General features: G+C 47.6%; 12 non-coding genes across 12 annotated transcripts; all 12 read left to right on the top strand.

Annotated features, from left to right (window-relative positions):
- Positions 1 to 439: 439 nt before the first annotated feature.
- LOC115249367 (U1 spliceosomal RNA) lies at positions 440 to 598 on the top strand. The gene has a single exon (XR_003888068.1). It is a non-coding gene; the product is annotated as a U1 spliceosomal RNA (small nuclear RNA).
- Positions 599 to 1,272: 674 nt separating this feature from the next.
- LOC115249363 (U1 spliceosomal RNA) lies at positions 1,273 to 1,438 on the top strand. Its single transcript, XR_003888065.1, has one exon. It is a non-coding gene; the product is annotated as a U1 spliceosomal RNA (small nuclear RNA).
- A 688-nt stretch (positions 1,439 to 2,126) lies between these two features.
- LOC115249365 (U1 spliceosomal RNA) lies at positions 2,127 to 2,290 on the top strand. Its single transcript, XR_003888067.1, has one exon. It is a non-coding gene; the product is annotated as a U1 spliceosomal RNA (small nuclear RNA).
- Positions 2,291 to 2,971: 681 nt separating this feature from the next.
- On the top strand, positions 2,972 to 3,137 carry LOC115249361 (U1 spliceosomal RNA). The gene has a single exon (XR_003888063.1). It is a non-coding gene; the product is annotated as a U1 spliceosomal RNA (small nuclear RNA).
- Positions 3,138 to 3,824: 687 nt separating this feature from the next.
- Positions 3,825 to 3,989, top strand: LOC115249338 (U1 spliceosomal RNA). Its single transcript, XR_003888040.1, has one exon. It is a non-coding gene; the product is annotated as a U1 spliceosomal RNA (small nuclear RNA).
- A 684-nt stretch (positions 3,990 to 4,673) lies between these two features.
- Positions 4,674 to 4,836, top strand: LOC115249355 (U1 spliceosomal RNA). The gene has a single exon (XR_003888057.1). It is a non-coding gene; the product is annotated as a U1 spliceosomal RNA (small nuclear RNA).
- A 685-nt stretch (positions 4,837 to 5,521) lies between these two features.
- On the top strand, positions 5,522 to 5,685 carry LOC115249332 (U1 spliceosomal RNA). Its single transcript, XR_003888034.1, has one exon. It is a non-coding gene; the product is annotated as a U1 spliceosomal RNA (small nuclear RNA).
- Positions 5,686 to 6,368: 683 nt separating this feature from the next.
- On the top strand, positions 6,369 to 6,532 carry LOC115249331 (U1 spliceosomal RNA). Its single transcript, XR_003888033.1, has one exon. It is a non-coding gene; the product is annotated as a U1 spliceosomal RNA (small nuclear RNA).
- Positions 6,533 to 7,215: 683 nt separating this feature from the next.
- Positions 7,216 to 7,379, top strand: LOC115249364 (U1 spliceosomal RNA). The gene has a single exon (XR_003888066.1). It is a non-coding gene; the product is annotated as a U1 spliceosomal RNA (small nuclear RNA).
- Positions 7,380 to 8,060: 681 nt separating this feature from the next.
- LOC115249340 (U1 spliceosomal RNA) lies at positions 8,061 to 8,224 on the top strand. The gene has a single exon (XR_003888042.1). It is a non-coding gene; the product is annotated as a U1 spliceosomal RNA (small nuclear RNA).
- Positions 8,225 to 8,906: 682 nt separating this feature from the next.
- LOC115249330 (U1 spliceosomal RNA) lies at positions 8,907 to 9,070 on the top strand. The gene has a single exon (XR_003888032.1). It is a non-coding gene; the product is annotated as a U1 spliceosomal RNA (small nuclear RNA).
- Positions 9,071 to 9,753: 683 nt separating this feature from the next.
- On the top strand, positions 9,754 to 9,916 carry LOC115249354 (U1 spliceosomal RNA). The gene has a single exon (XR_003888056.1). It is a non-coding gene; the product is annotated as a U1 spliceosomal RNA (small nuclear RNA).
- Positions 9,917 to 13,728: the final 3,812 nt, after the last annotated feature.

Here is a 13,728-nt window from a genome sequence, read left to right as displayed (position 1 = left end):
ATTTACTTCCACTCCAGCCATGGGTGGCAGTAACTGTAAAGGACAGCAAGACTAACAAAGAAAGTGGACATGGTTGTTAACAGGTTTGGAGAGACACGTGCGTGTTGTCCTTTTTGTACCTTCTTGCGCGAAAGGCATCTTGTTAAACACAGCGCGTGTGCTTGAACGGTTCCATTTGTTTGAAAAATAGGGCATAGAATGGACATTTCAGCTTTATTCTGGAGAGGGAACGCCAGGGTGTGATTGTAAAGAGTCAAATGTCACCGAGTAAGCATAACCTGAATTTGGAGAAAATGTATCGCATAGCATCAACATGTTGCTAATCTGTGACTATTGAAGCGTACTTGAGCTGTGGTACTTTGGAGGCTTTGACTGCCAGCACCGTCAGCAAGAAGCCAGTTGGCAAGGACTGCGGGCTCAACTGTGAGGCCAGCAACTCATACTTACCTGGCAGGAGCACCATGATCAGGAAGGTGGTTTCACCCAGGGCGAGGCTCTGCCATTGCACTGAGCAGTACTGACCCTTGCGAATTCCCCAAATGTGGGAATCGACTGCATAATTTCTGTTAGTGGGGGACTGCGTACGCTCTCTCCCCATATTTGTCCAATAAATGTTTAGTGTTACACCAGGATGCATGTGTTTGCTTGGCACCGGCTTCAATGCAAAGCAGTGCATTGTCAAAGCAGCCGAGCGCGAGTGTTCCGTGCGTCTGTATGTAAGCGTAGTGCCGTCAACGCAACTTGGGCGCCGATGGCAAAACTGTGTTTTATTGGTGTCTTCCTGCTCGGAGTGGGAAGCGTGCAATGCAATAGTGTCCAACAGCCCATTTACTTCCACTCCAGGCCATGGGGTGGCAGTAACTGTAAAGGACAGCAGACTAAACAAAGAAAGTGGACATGGTTGTTAACAGGGTTAGGAGAGCACGTGCGTGTTGTCCTTTTTGTACCTTCTTGCGCGAAGGCATCTTGTTAAAACACAGGCGCGTGTGCTTGAACGGTTCCATTTGTTTGAAAAATAACAGGCATAGAATGGACATTTCAGCTTATTCTGGAGAGGGAACGTGGCCAGGGTGTGATTGTAAAGAGTCAAATGTCACCGAGTAAAGCATAACCTGAATTGGAGAAATGTATCGCATAGCATCAACATGTTGCTAATCTGTGACTATGGAAGCGTACTTGAGCTGTGTACTTTTGGAGGCTTTGACTGCCAGCAACCGTCAGCAAGAAGCCAGTTGGCAAGGACTGCGGGCTCAACTGTGAGGCCAGCAACTCATACTTACCTGGCAGGGGAGACACCATGATCAGGAAGGTGGTTCACCCAGGGCGAGGCTCTGCCATTGCACTGAGGCAGTACTGACCCATGCGAATATCCCCAAATGTGGGAATCTCGACTGCATAATTTCTGTTAGTGGGGGAACTGCGTACGCGCTCTCCCCTGATATTTTGTCCAATAATGTTTAGTGTTACACAGGATGCATGTGTTTGCTTGGCACCGGCTTCAATGCAAACAGCAGTGCATTGTCAAAGCAGCCGAGCGCGAGCGTTCCGTGCGTCTGTATGTAAGCGTAGTGCCGTCAAACGCAACTTGGCGCCGATGGCAAAAATCTGTGTTTTATGGGTGTCTTTCCTGCTCGGAGTGGGAAGCGTGCAATGCAATAGTGCCCAACAGCCCCATTTACTTCCACTCCAGGCCATGGGGGTGGCAGTAACTGTAAAGGACAGCAAGACTAAACAAAGAAAGTGGACATGGTTTGTTAACAGGGTTAGGAGAGACACGTGCGTGTTGTCCTTTTTGTACCTTCTTGCGCGAAAGGGCATCTTGTTAAACACCAGCGCGTGTGCTTGAACGGTTCCATTTGTTTGAAAAATAACGGGCATAGAATGGACATTTCAGCTTTATTCTGGAGAGGGAACGTGCCAGGGTGTGATTGTAAAGAGTCAAATGTCACCGAGTAAAGCATAACCTGAATTTGGAGAAAATGCATCGCATAGCATCAACATGTTGCTAATCTGTGACTATTGAAGCGTACTTGAGCTGTGGTACTTTGGAGGCTTTGACTGCCCAGCACCGTCAGCAAGAAGCCAGTTGGCAAGGACTGCGGGCTCAACTGTGAGGCCAGCAACTCATACTTACCTGGGCAGGGAGACACCATGATCAGGAAGGTGGTTCACCCAGGGCGAGGCTCTGCCATTGCACTGAGGCAGTACTGACCCTTGCGAATTCCCCAAATGTGGGAATCTCGACTGCATAATTTCTGTTAGTGGGGGACTGCGTACGCGCTCTCCCCTGATGTTTGTCCAATAAAATGTTTAGTGTTACACAGGATGCATGTGTTTGCTTGGCACCCGGCTTCAATGCAAACAGCAGTGCATTGTCAAAGCAGCCGAGCGCGAGCGTTCCGTGCGTCTGTATGTAAGCGTAGTGCCGTCAAACGCAACTTGGCGCCGATGGCAAAATCTGTGTTTTATGGGTGTCTTTCCTGCTCGGAGTGGGAAGCGTGCAATGCAATAGTGCCCAACAGCCCATTTACTTCCACTCCAGGCCATGGGGTGGCAGTAACTGTAAAGGACAGCAAGACTAAACAAAGAAAGTGGACATGGTTGTTAACAGGGTTAGGAGAGACACGTGCGTGTTGTCCTTTTTGTACCTTCTTGCGCGAAAGGCATCTTGTTAAACACAGCGCGTGTGCTTGAACGGTTCCATTTGTTTGAAAAATAACGGGCATAGAATGGACATTTCAGCTTTATTCTGGAGAGGGAACGTGCCAGGGTGTGATTGTAAAGAGTCAATGTCACCGAGTAAAGCATAACCTGAATTTGGAGAAAATGTATCGCATAGCATCAACATGTTGCTAATCTGTGACTATTGAAGCGTACTTGAGCTGTGGTACTTTGGAGGCTTGACTGCCAGCACCGTCAGCAAGAAGCCAGTTGGCAAGGACTGCGGGCTCAACTGTGAGGCCAGCAACTCATACTTACCTGGCAGGGGAGACACCATGATCAGGAAGGTGGTTCACCCAGGGCGAGGCTCTGCCATTGCACTGAGGCAGTACTGACCCTTGCGAATTCCCCAAATGTGGGAATCTCGACTGCATAATTTCTGTTAGTGGGGGGACTGCGTACGCCGCTCTCCCCTGATATTTGTCCAATAAAATGTTTAGTGTTACACAGGATGCATGTGTTTGCTTGGCACACCGGCTTCAATGCAAACAGCAGTGCATTGTCAAAGCAGCCGAGCGCGAGCGTTCCGTGCGTCTGTATGTAAGCGTAGTGCCGTCAAACGCAACTTGGCGCCGATGGCAAAATCTGTGTTTTATGGGTGTCTTTCCTGCTCGGAGTGGGAAGCGTGCAATGCAATAGTGCCCAACAGCCCATTTACTTCCACTCCAGGCCATGGGGTGGCAGTAACTGTAAAGGACAGCAAGACTAAACAAAGAAAGTGGACATGGTTGTTAACAGGGTTAGGAGAGACACGTGCGTGTTGTCCTTTTTGTACCTTCTTTGCGCGAAAGGCATCTTGTTAAACACAGCGCGTGTGCTTGAACGGTTTCCATTTGTTTGAAAAATAACGGGCATAGAATGGACATTTCAGCTTTATTCTGGAGATGGGAACGTGCCAGGGTGTGATTGTAAAGAGTCAAATGTCACCGAGTAAAGCATAACCTGAATTTGGAGAAAATTTATCGCATAGCATCAACATGTTGCTAATCTGTGACTATTGAAGCGTACTTGAGCTGTGGTACTTTGGAGGCTTTGACTGCCAGCACCGTCAGCAAGAAGCCAGTTGGCAAGGACTGCGGGCTCAACTGTGAGGCCAGCAACTCATACTTACCTGGCAGGGGAGACACCATGATCAGGAAGGTGGTTCACCCAGGGCGAGGCTCTGCCATTGCACTGAGGCAGTACTGACCCTTGCGAATTCCCCAAATGTGGGAATCTCGACTGCATAATTTCTGTTAGTGGGGGGACTGCGTACGCGCTCTCCCCTGATATTTTGTCCAATAAAATGTTTAGTGTTACACAGGATGCATGTGTTTGCTTGGCACCGGCTTCAATGCAAACAGCAGTGCATTGTCAAAGCAGCCGAGCGCGAGCGTTCCGTGCGTCTGTATGTAGCGTAGTGCCGTCAAACGCAACTTGGCGCCGATGGCAAAAATCTGTGTTTTATGGGTGTCTTTCCTTCTCGGAGTGGGAAGCGTGCAATGCAATAGTGCCCAACAGACCATTTACTTCCACTCCAGGCCATGGGGTGGCAAGTAACTGTAAAGGACAGCAAGACTAAACAAAGAAAGTGGACATGGTTGTTAACAGGGTTAGGAGAGACACTGCGTGTTGTCCTTTTGTACCTTCTTGCGCGAAAGGCATCTTGTTAAACACAGCGCGTGTGCTTGAACGGTTTCCATTTGTTTGAAAAATAACGGGCATAGAATGGACATTTCAGCTTTATTCTGGAGAGGGAACGTGCCAGGGTGTGATTGTAAAGAGGTCAAATGTCACCGAGTAAAGCATAACCTGAATTTGGAGAAAATGTATCGCATAGCATCAACATGTTGCTAATCTGTGACTATTGAAGCGTACTTGAGCTGTGGTACTTTGGAGGCTTTGACTGCCAGCACCGTCAGCAAGAAGCCAGTTGGCAAGGACTGCGGGCTCAACTGTGAGGCCAGCAACTCATACTTACCTGGCAGGGGAGACACCATGATCAGGAAGGTGGTTCACCCAGGGCGAGGCTCTGCCATTGCACTGAGGCAGTACTGACCCTTGCGAATTCCCAAATGTGGGAATCTCGACTGCATAATTTCTGTTAGTGGGGGACTGCGTACGCGCTCTCCCCTGATATTTTGTCCAATAAAATGTTTAGTGTTACACAGGATGCATGTGTTTGCTTGGCACCGGCTTCAATGCAAACAGCAGTGCATTGTCAAAGCAGCCGAGCGCGAGCGTTCCGTGCGTCTGTATGTAAGCGTAGTGCCGTCAAACGCAACTTGGCGCCGATGGCAAAATCTGTGTTTTATGGGTGTCTTTCCTGCTCGGAGTGGGAAGCGTGCAATGCAATAGTGCCCAACAGCCCATTTACTTCCACTCCAGGCCATGGGGGTGGCAGTAACTGTAAAGGACAGCAAGACTAAACAAAGAAAGTGGACATGGTTGTTAACAGGGTTAGGAGAGACCGTGCGTGTTGTCCTTTTTGTACCTTCTTGCGCGAAAGGCATCTTGTTAAACACAGCGCGTGTGCTTGAACGGTTCCATTTGTTTGAAAAATAACAGGCATAGAATGGACATTTCAGCTTTATTCTGGAGAGGGAACGTGCCAGGGTGTGATTGTAAAGAGTCAAATGTCACCGAGTAAAGCATAACCTGAATTTGGAGAAAAATGTATCGCATAGCATCAACATGTTGCTAATCTGTGACTATTGAAGCGTACTTGAGCTGGTGGTACTTTGGAGGCTTTGACTGCCAGCACCGTCAGCAAGAAGCCAGTTGGCAAGGACTGCGGGCTCAACTGTGAGGCCAGCAACTCATACTTACCTGGCAGGGGAGACACCATGATCAGGAAGGTGGTTCACCCAGGGCGAGGCTCTGCCATTGCACTGAGGCAGTACTGACCCTTGCGAATTCCCCAAATGTGGGAATCTCGACTGCATAATTTCTGTTAGTGGGGGACTGCGTACGCGCTCTCCCCTGATATTTTGTCCAATAAAATGTTTAGTGTTACACAGGATGCATGTGTTTGCTTGGCAACCGGCTTCAATGCAACAGCCAGTGCATTGTCAAAGCAGCCGAGCGCGAGCGTTCCGTGCGTCTGTATGTAAGCGTAGTGCCGTCAAACGCAACTTGGCGCCGATGGCAAAATCTGTGTTTAATGGGTGTCTTTCCTGCTCGGAGTGGGAAGCGTGCAATGCAATAGTGCCCAACAGCCCATTTACTTCCACTCCAGGCCATGGGGTGGCAGTAACTGTAAAGGACAGCAAGACTAAACAAAGAAAGTGGACATGGTTGTTAACAGGGTTAGGAGAGACACGTGCGTGTTGTCCTTTTTGTACCTTCTTGCGCGAAAGGCATCTTGTTAAACACAGCGCGTGTGCTTGAACGGTTCCATTTGTTTGAAAAATAACGGGCATAGAATGGACATTTCAGCTTTATTCTGGAGAGGGAACGTGCCAGGGTGTGATTGTAAAGAGTCAAATGTCACCGAGTAAAGCATAACCTGAATTTGGAGAAATGTATCGCATAGCATCAACATGTTGCTAATCTGTGACTATTGAAGCGTACTTGAGCTGTGGTACTTTGGAGGCTTTGACTGCCAGCACCGTCAGCAAGAAGCCAGTTGGCAAGGACTGCGGGCTCAACTGTGAGGCCAGCAACTCATACTTACCTGGCAGGGGAGACACCATGATCAGGAAGGTGGTTCACCCAGGGCGAGGCTCTGCCATTGCACTGAGGCAGTACTGACCCTTGCGAATTCCCCAAATGTGGGAATCTCGACTGCATAATTTCTGTTAGTGGGGGACTGCGTACGCGCTCTCCCCTGATATTTTGGTCCAATAAAATGTTTAGTGTTACACAGGATGCATGTGTTTGCTTGGCACCGGCTTCAATGCAAACAGCAGTGCATTGTCAAAGCAGCCGAGCGCGAGCGTTCCGTGCGTCTGTATGTAAGCGTAGTGCCGTCAAACGCAACTTGGCGCCGATGGCAAAATCTGTGTTTTATGGGTGTCTTTCCTGCTCGGAGTGGGAAGCGTGCAATGCAATAGTGCCCAACAGCCCATTTACTTCCACTCCAGGCCATGGGGTGGCAGTAACTGTAAAGGACAGCAAGACTAAACAAAGAAAGTGGACATGGTTGTTAACAGGGTTAGGAGAGACACGTGCGTGTTGTCCTTTTTGTACCTTCTTGCGCGAAAGGCATCTTGTTAAACACAGCGCGTGTGCTTGAACGGTTCCATTTGTTTGAAAAATAACGGGCATAGAATGGACATTTCAGCTTTATTCTGGAGAGGGAACGTGCCAGGGTGTGATTGTAAGAGTCAAATGTCACCGAGTAAAGCATAACCTGAATTTGGAGAAAATGCATCGCATAGCATCAACATGTTGCTAATCTGTGACTATTGAAGCGTACTTGAGCTGTGGTACTTTGGAGGCTTTGACTGCCAGCACCGTCAGCAAGAAGCCAGTTGGCAAGGACTGCGGGCTCAACTGTGAGGCCAGCAACTCATACTTACCTGGCAGGGGAGACACCATGATCAGGAAAGGTGGTTCACCCAGGGCGAGCTCTGCCATTGCACTGAGGCAGTACTGACCCTTGCGAATTCCCCAAATGTGGGAATCTCGACTGCATAATTTCTGTTAGTGGGGGACTGCGTACGCGCTCTCCCCTGATATTTTGTCCAATAAAATGTTTAGTGTTACACAGGATGCATGTGTTTGCTTGGCACCGGCTTCAATGCAAACAGCAGTGCATTGTCAAAGCAGCCGAGCGCGAGCGTTCCGTGCGTCTGTATGTAAGCGTAGTGCCGTCAAACGCAACTTGGCGCCGATGGCAAATCTGTGTTTTATGGGTGTCTTTCCTGCTCGGAGTGGGAAGCGTGCAATGCAATAGTGTCCAACAGCCCATTTACTTCCACTCCAGGCCATGGGGTGGCAGTAACTGTAAAGGACAGCAAGACTAAACAAAGAAAGTGGACATGGTTGTTAACAGGGTTAGGAGAGACACGTGCGTGTTGTCCTTTTTGTACCTCTTGCGCGAAAGGCATCTTGTTAAACACAGCGCGTGTGCTTGAACGGTTCCATTTGTTTGAAAAATAACGGGCATAGAATGGACATTTCAGCTTTATTCTGGAGTGGGGAACGTGCCAGGGTGTGATTGTAAAGAGTCAAATGTCACCGAGTAAAGCATAACCTGAATTTGGAGAAAATGCATCGCATAGCATCAACATGTTGCTAATCTGTGACTATTGAAGCGTACTTGAGCTGTGGTACTTTGGAGGCTTGACTGCCAGCACCGTCAGCAAGAAGCCAGTTGGCAAGGACTGCGGGCTCAACTGTGAGGCCAGCAACTCATACTTACCTGGCAGGGGAGACACCATGATCAGGAAGGTGGTTCACCCAGGGCGAGACTCTGCCATTGCACTGAGGCAGTACTGACCCTTGCGAATTCCCCAAATGTGGGAATCTCGACTGCATAATTTCTGTTAGTGGGGGACTGCGTACGCGCTCTCCCCTGATATTTTGTCCAATAAAATGTTAGTGTTACACAGGATGCATGTGTTTGCTTGGCACCGGCTTCAATGCAAACAGCAGTGCATTGTCAAAGCAGCCGAGCGCGAGCGTTCCGTGCGTCTGTATGTAAGCGTAGTGCCGTCAAACGCAACTTGGCGCCGATGGCAAAATCTGTGTTTTATGGGTGTCTTTCCTGCTCGGAGTGGGAAGCGTGCAATGCAATAGTGCCCAACAGACCATTTACTTCCACTCCAGGCCATGGGGTGGCAGTAACTGTAAAGGACAGCAAGACTAAACAAAGAAAGTGGACATGGTTGTTAACAGGGTTAGGAGAGACACGTGCGTGTTGTCCTTTTTGTACCTTCTTGCGCGAAAGGCATCTTGTTAAACACAGCGCGTGTGCTTGAACGGTTCCATTTGTTTGAAAAATAACAGGCATAGAATGGACATTTCAGCTTTATTCTGGAGAGGGAACGCGCCAGGGTGTGATTGTAAAGAGTCAAATGTCACCGAGTAAAGCATAACCTGAATTTGGAGAAAATGTATCGCATAGCATCAACATGTTGCTAATCTGTGACTATTGAAGCGTACTTGAGCTGTGGTACTTTGGAGGCTTTGACTGCCAGCACCGTCAGCAAGAAGCCAGTTGGCAAGGACTGCGGGCTCAACTGTGAGGCCAGCAACTCATACTTACCTGGCAGGGGAGACACCATGATCAGGAAGGTGGTTCACCCAGGGCGAGGCTCTGCCATTGCACTGAGGCAGTACTGACCCTTGCGAATTCCCCAAATGTGGGAATCTCGACTGCATAATTTCTGTTAGTGGGGGACTGCGTACGCGCTCTCCCCTGATATTTTGTCCAATAAAATGTTTAGTGTTACACAGGATGCATGTGTTTGCTTGGCACCGGCTTCAATGCAAACAGCAGTGCATTGTCAAAGCAGCCGAGCGCGAGCGTTCCGTGCGTCTGTATGTAAGCGTAGTGCCGTCAAACGCAACTTGGCGCCGATGGCAAAATCTGTGTTTTATGGGTGTCTTTCCTGCTCGGAGTGGGAAGCGTGCAATGCAATAGTGCCCAACAGACCATTTACTTCCACTCCAGGCCATGGGGTGGCAGTAACTGTAAAGGACAGCAAGACTAAACAAAGAAAGTGGACATGGTTGTTAACAGGGTTAGGAGAGACACGTGCGTGTTGTCCTTTTTGTACCTTCTTGCGCGAAAGGCATCTTGTTAAACACAGCGCGTGTGCTTGAACGGTTCCATTTGTTTGAAAAATAACGGGCATAGAATGGACATTTCAGCTTTATTCTGGAGAGGGAACGTGCCAGGGTGTGATTGTAAAGAGTCAAATGTCACCGAGTAAAGCATAACCTGAATTTGGAGAAAATGTATCGCATAGCATCAACATGTTGCTAATCTGTGACTATTGAAGCGTACTTGAGCTGTGGTACTTTGGAGGCTTTGACTGCCAGCACCGTCAGCAAGAAGCCAGTTGGCAAGGACTGCGGGCTCAACTGTGAGGCCAGCAACTCATACTTACCTGGCAGGGGAGACACCATGATCAGGAAGGTGGTTCACCCAGGGCGAGGCTCTGCCATTGCACTGAGGCAGTACTGACCCTTGCGAATTCCCAAATGTGGGAATCTCGACTGCATAATTTCTGTTAGTGGGGGACTGCGTACGCGCTCTCCCCTGATATTTTGTCCAATAAAATGTTTAGTGTTACACAGGATGCATGTGTTTGCTTGGCACCGGCTTCAATGCAAACAGCAGTGCATTGTCAAAGCAGCCGAGCGCGAGCGTTCCGTGCGTCTGTATGTAAGCTGGATCGCAATACCTCCTGTATGTAGCTGCCGATCCGCGTGTTCGTTGAATGAAGACTTCGAGAAGTAAAGTATCAATTTCAAAATGTATTTAACAATAGAATCAATTCCAGATACAAATATTACAGAGCTCCGGGCCAGTTCATAACCCTAGCAACAACAAAGTTAATTGTCAGGGCACAAAGTCTGACAACCTAACTATCCCTTGGCCCAGTCCTTTATAGTCACACACATGCAAATTCACAATGTCCATGCAATCCACTCCAGATCCCCTGCTGAGATGTCCTCGTCCTCTTCCTCCAGTCCCTTTGGTGTTGGTAGAGTTCTTCTCTTCCATTGTTTTCCCAGGCCAGATCCCATTCTTCATGCAAATGTGATCATCATCAACCCCCCTGATGTCCTGTTTACAATGAGTGTTTGACACCCCCTGCCTGACTGGCTCCTGAGATAACAGTAGATCAAACAACAATCCTGCAAATGTCTCTGTTCTTAATTACATTTAGTCTACCTTGCCTAACTTCTAAGGGAAGACAGGAACATATGGTGAAACACATAACAACAAGATAAAGACAATTCTCAACAATCCCCCTTTTGGCCTAGCCTAAGCTAGGCCAATATAAACAATTCATTGACACCTCCCTTAAATCTCTCCATCAGTCACACCCATCAAAGGAAGGGTTTCCCTTTGAATTTGAGCCATCTGATAAGGAGGAGGTCGCTTTCCTTCAATTGCAGTGATGATCACACGATTACATAAAGAACGAATACAAGGAATACAACAGCAACCACACAAAATTAGTCCGGCAGTAGCAGAAATTAATGACATCAACACAGATACAATGACTACTTTCCATTTACCAAACATTCTGTCAAACCATTTCTCTAATGGATTATTAACACTCGAATGCTCCTTCATTTCGTCCGACAGAGTCCGCAAACCTTCCAGTGCCCGGGTCACAGAACCATCTGGAGCTGTATTATTAGGAATGAATGTACAACATTGATCCCCAAACATAGAGCAAACCCCTCCGTTCTCTGCTAAAAGCATATCAAGAGCCATTCTATTTTGCACAGTCATCAGAGAAGTGGCTGCTAGCTGTTCTGACAGCCCAGCCACTGCATCTCTGGTGAGATTTGCCAATCGCTGCACATTATAATGAATATAATTGATTCTATCCACATTCTTATTTGGTGTGACAGGAAACAGTACAGATAGTAAAGGTAAATTTTCAAATCCTGCTGCCACCTGATCCACTAATTTATATTCATCAGGGACTCCCCTTGGAACTCCAATTGAATCAATATATGTTGGGGATCCCTGCGTGAGGTCAAATGATGTTCCTCTCCTGTATCTAACTGAAGGTGGTCCCTGCCTCCCCTTGGGACCTAATAAAGTAATAGGGAGTAGGAGACGGACCAATGTACATGTTCCAGACCAGTCGGGTGGGATAGCTGACATCAAAGTGTGTGGATCACAGTGCCAAAACAAATCAGCTCGATGAACTGGAAAGTATGACGCGTTACTCCATGTAGTAACATTTACTGTATGCTTACACCATGTCGTGGGCAACTTACCCACCAACCTTCTTCCGGTACGTGACAAACAGGTAAAATTGGATCTGGCTGAGACAAATGTAGGAGGAGCCGTCTTATTTGATGCCACTGGAAAAAGAGCTGATAAAGTGGAACAGTTCACAGGATTATCATACATGTGTAAACTTAACATACAGTGAAATCCCTGAGGGTCTGCTTCTATAAGCAACGGGGCAGGGGACGTATGTAAATTAGGTCTAGCTGCGGAGCAGGCGACACAATTTGTCATGTTTTGATCCTTGGCCGTAGCCTGGATCCATTCCAACCAGATATTTGCATCCCCATAACCTGTAGCAATCTTTACCACATCCTCTGCCGTAAATTCACTAAAATCTACAGCTACTACATTAGGATTGAGCACTGAAGTTACTGAAGTTGAGACAGGGTTTGAGTTAGTCCTAAAATTGATTTGAATTATTCCTTGGGATCTTGACCTCCAACATGTACACCTAGCACTATGAATAACCTCTCGTCTCCTTTCCTATTCATTATTTCAGGAAAATAATCCATACTCTTAATAGAAAATAATAAAGGATTCAACCCCTCATGGCTCCGCCCCGCTAAAAGTCCTCTAGTGAATGTAATTTCTCCCAGTTACCTTTGACCACCCATGTGGAGGAGAAGGGCTCCAGGCCTGCCCTGTCCACCAATTAACATAACTCCAACCAGGACACATTTCCCCAAAACGTCCCCCATACCCATTTTGACAAATTTGATGGACGTTTCTGTACATGCATAAATAAACATCCGTGTTCCTCCAACCTGCAGGATTCCCACAGCCACCTATGACTTCACATAGGTCAAATTGAAATGTTGTATCACTCCCTTTGATATAATCAAGAATCACCCCTGTGTAACCCAGGCAGATGTCTCCCACATTGCCTTGAGATCCTGCCCACAACGCGCACAAAAATAGAATCCTAATCATTGTGCTGTCTCCTTTAGATGTTCCCGGATCTGTCCAAGCGTTCTCTGTGGACTATCTGCTGGGGCACACTGATTCCAGTGATACCAGGTGTCCCCTTTTCCTTTCAGGCGGACAGCATGAGAGGTCCGCTCTGTAACTTCAAAGGGCCCAGTCCACCTGGGCTCCGACCACTTTCTCTTGATGACTCTCAGGAGGACCCACTCAGCTGTGTGTGGACTTCCTGGGTCCTCACTAGATGTAATTGTAGAAGTGACCTGTTGGGAGAAAACTGAGAGAGTCGCTTTTAGTTGATCAAAATAAGGCTTATACTTCAGAAATGGTGCTGGACTAGCTAATGAATTTTCTGCTCCTGGTCCCGGAAAGGGGACACCCCTCTCGAGCTCAAAGGGGGTGAATCCTGTCCGGGAGCTAACAGAACTTCTTATGGACATCAAGGCTATTGGAAGCGCCTGTGTCCATTTCATTCCACTATGAGCACATATCTTGCCAATTTTGCTCTTTAGTGTTTGATTCATTCTTTCTACCTTCCCTTGTGATTGCGGATGATAGACTGTGCCAAATGCATGTTTAAGGCCTAATGCCTTTTCTACTTCCTGTAAATCTTTACTTTTAAAATGAGTTCCATTATCAGATCTAATTCGTTTGGGGAAACCATGTGTTGGAATATATTGATTAATCAAAAATTTAATAACACTTTTCGCATCTTCTATTTTTACGGGAACCGCCTCTGGCCAGCCAGTGTATGCATCCACTGCGACCAAAAGGTATCGGAACCCATTGACCCTATCTATCATATCAGTGAAATCTATAATTATTTCTTGCCCTGCCATTGGGGCGACTGGAAACTTTCCCTCATGTGGTCGAATTGTTGATTTAACATTAAAGTGTGTACATATTGAGCATTCCCTGATATAATTTTCTACAATGGCTGGCAAGAATGGATGCCACCAATGTGTTAAATACCTCATCATTTGTGGTTTCCCGCAGTGTGTTAGGCCGTGGGCCTCTTCCAGGACGGCATCTACCAGACCGGGCGGGAGAACAGGTCTGCCGTCTGGGCCCCGCCAGATTCCTTCAACTTTCACAGCCCCCCTTTCCTTCCAAACTGTTTTTTCCTGTGGGGAAGCTTCTTCTTGATCACAACCTATTCTTTCCCTGTCGTA

This window comes from Takifugu rubripes, chromosome 3 (assembly GCF_901000725.2).
Source record: "Takifugu rubripes chromosome 3, fTakRub1.2, whole genome shotgun sequence".
In the NCBI taxonomy this organism is placed as follows: Eukaryota; Metazoa; Chordata; class Actinopteri; order Tetraodontiformes; family Tetraodontidae; genus Takifugu; species Takifugu rubripes.
Note: the sequence above shows the minus strand (reverse complement) of the source record. Positions and strands in the feature narration are given on the sequence as shown.